This window comes from Adiantum capillus-veneris, chromosome 28, assembly GCF_014529385.1.
Source record: "Adiantum capillus-veneris isolate H3 chromosome 28, ASM1452938v2, whole genome shotgun sequence".
Classification (NCBI taxonomy): Eukaryota; Viridiplantae; Streptophyta; class Polypodiopsida; order Polypodiales; family Pteridaceae; genus Adiantum; species Adiantum capillus-veneris.
In genome coordinates this window covers 76,813,113-76,816,700 of record NC_140958.1, presented here as the reverse complement: position 1 = coordinate 76,816,700, position 3,588 = coordinate 76,813,113, and positions in this window count along the sequence as shown.

The following is a 3,588-nucleotide window of genomic DNA, read 5'->3' as shown; positions in this document are numbered from 1 at the left end:
TTCTTATGGCTCAATAATGTTAAAACCCCGATAATAGATCCCAGTCCCACTTATCCTAATATAATTAACAAAATCAACCATTAATAGGCTACTTAAGGACCTCTCTTCTTAATCAAAAAAAGAGAAACCAAATGCTGTGATACCAATGTAATGAAAATGGCTTATGAACTTTGAGAATAACGGAATTAAGAGGATTAGAGTGAGCATTTTTGTGAGATTACTTTGAGAACATGGAGAGTGAACTTAATTGATGGTAGTAACATAAACATAGTACTTAATTAACTTGGCATGAACAATACTTTTGCAAGAGAGAGAGTATTAGAGAACATGACAATAGTTGATGACCGGATTTACTTGGAGCCGCCCCCCCTCCAAAAGGCGTTTGTATTATAGATTCTCCCATAAAGAGAGACTTGTTACAATACAATCTTTGTGTTCCTTGTGACCTTGGTGATGCTATGAAGATGAAAAGATTCATGCATCACGAGCTTAACATAAACTTTGCAAAAAGAATTAACTATTCCAAGCCGCAGCCCCAAGGCCTCAAACACCTTCGAAGGTGGAGAGAGCTAGCGGCGAATGAGGGTAGGGAAGAGGAAAAAGAAGTATCCATAGGAGAAAGAAACAGTTACTCACTTATCATCGCTCTTCTTGCTTAGCATAGCATAATAGCATAGTAATGAAGATGAAGAAGATGTCAAGCTTAAGCATTGAAGCATGGCTCTTAGTTGGATTTGCATTCCATAGTCAAGAGTGTTGGTGTAGGCTCTCCACTTCTCAACAAGCTTGGAGAAGGAGATGGAGCTCTTGCATTTTGCACTCCACACAATGAAAGAATGTGTGTGTGTGTGTGTGTGTGTGTGGGAGAGTATATCCTCCCTCTCATGCTTGGTCCACAAACCTCTCTCGCTCTCTCGTATTATTTTATTTATTTCATTTAGACACGTGTCCTCTTTTTTCTCTTTGAGAGAAAGAACTTAATTATTTATTTTTATGTATTTTAAATATCATTGGACCCTTTTAAAACCTATTTAATAACATTCAAACACATCACAAGGGCCACATGTGGAGGATCATTTGAACATGTGTCTTTTATGCTTATTAAGTCATTTGGTTGAATGGAATACTTGAAGGACTTAATCAATCAAGCATGGAAACATTCATGTCTCTTGAGAGTTATCTTTGAATTGAATACTTCAAGAACTTTAGTCATTTAAGCATGTGAGAAATACCTCAAGCTTTGGGGTAAGGTTCCCACTAACACTTAGCAAGCCAACAAGCACCTCATGCTTGGGTAGGATTCCCACCTCAAGGTCAGCCCTAACTTGCCTAAGGTCAAAGGACTTCTGAACACTAACTTTTGGAGGTCTTTAATGAAGCTAACCCTATGATATTTAAGCTCCATCAAGTAGCATTGCTCTTTAACACACCATCTCTAATTTGGACCCCTTTTAACCTTGGCCCCATGTTGAGACAGATCCATAAGCACATGTCTATATTCTAACCCTTGTTCCCGTTTATTCTCCCACATTAAATGATTGGTTTAATATGAGAAAATCATTTGGGTTGGTTAGATATTAGATTTTATGCAAAACCACTTTTAATTTCAATTTTCATTACTCACATTTGAACCCATTACGTTGAAAGAATGAAGGTCAAGTTAAACCACTAGGCTACAAGCCTATGATGGCCATAAACATTTAGAAAAAAACAAACTCATGTGTAAACCCAAACACACACACACACACACACCCTCTCCCTCCCCCCTTTCCCTTTTCCTTTCTTCCCTCCCCCAACTAATATCTCTAAGGGATGGGAGGACCCTCCCCCCCGGCTCCCCCTTTCCCTTTTCCTTTCTTCCCTCCCGCAACTATTATCTCTAAGGGATGGGAGGATCTCCCTTAGATTCCAATTAATGAAAAAAACTAATTTGTCACAGCTACCCTTCCCTTTTCCTTTCTTCCCTCTCTCAACTAATACCTCTAAGGGATGGGAGGATCTCCCTTAAATTCCAATTAATGAAACCCAAAAAAAAATTTGTCACATTTGCTCGCTCTATTCTACGAAACCTTATCAATTTGTTAGCAAAATTCATAAATTCAAAGGAAAATTTTTTCTACAAGTTGCTCTCACTGCTCTGGTACAGGTCTGGTCCCACGATCGCATTGCATCTCCTATCCCTTTGGGAATGCACTTGACACACAATGCATGCAGGAATGGATTCCCTTCTCTCTTTGCCCTCATCATGACTACTCACAAAATCACCTGCATTTCTGCCTCCATGTGTCTGTCTTGCAAGGCCGTTTGGCATCACACTCAAGATACAAAGCCATCATTGACCACAATAGACGATGGCATCCGACCAAGCAAAGCAAGAAAACATCATTTCTATCTGCATTGGCTCGTCCTCATACGTCGTAATAAAAAGTCTCCTATGGCACGAAATCCCCTATGGTAATCTGCAACTCCCACCTTGCCAAGAAAGTCCTCCACACTCATGAAAAACTCCTTGCCAATCACCCCCATTTTGTGTTTTTTGTGACTACGCCTCATCCTCACCAGCTACAACCCGCATTGGGCGATCCTCCACAAGCTTTGCACCTTGGAGATCTTTGCAGCCAAGCACCTTGAAGCCCTCCAACACTTGCGCTATGAGGTAGTTTGTAACTTGCTTTAGAGCCTCGTCTAAGAGTCTGCCGTAGGGGATTTTGTGCCATGGCGTCACAGGCTCCCTCTCTCTTTTGTAGCTCTTGACGCACGTCCCCCCCCGTCCCCCCCCCCCCCCCCCCCCCCCCCTCTCTCTCTCTCTCTCTCTCTCTCCTCTCCACGTGCCTTCTTCGCTTGTTTTTCCCCTCATGGCCAAATGAAGTAACTCAAGAGTGCTAGTGAACACGCACTTCACCAAGTTGCTTCATGTGCTGGATGACCAACTCTTATTGCAGCAAGCCATCGATGTTGCACTTTCCCATTGCGTCTCCCACATCTCACACCTTGTGTTGTGAAAACCAACACAACAATTTTTTTTTTTAGTTAGCCTCTCTCTCTCTCTCTCTCTCTGCCCCCTCCATGTGCTACGTCCCCCTTTTTTCTCCTCGAAGAGAAATAAGCATCTCCTAAGATTCCTACCAATAAAGCACCTCAAAAAACATTGACACACTAGTATAAGTAACAATATACTAACGATATACTGGATCTATACTCCACCTATTAGGTGGAATCTTCAGAGATTCTCACCGCACTAGCCATGTAGTCAAGCATGACGAATGCAGGCATCACCCTCGCGATGCCATGGCTAGAGAAGTGGTCGTCTGCCTGAGCCAGCAATCTAATGGAGCTCTTGCATTGTCGCAGATGCCAAGGCATGGGCATAAAGAAAAACCACTACACCTGTTTCCTCTGCATGGTGATGTCACCTGTGCCACCTCACTCTGCCTGGATTGCGCCACCTGACCCATCCCCCCCCTGCCTCCATGCCGCCACCTCGTGCCCTAGCAAAGAGCCCCCCCCCCCCCCCCCCCCCCCCCCCCCCCGCCCCCTCCCCCAAGAGCCTTTTCTCTTGACTCAACCGCAACATCTTGGAAGATTCTG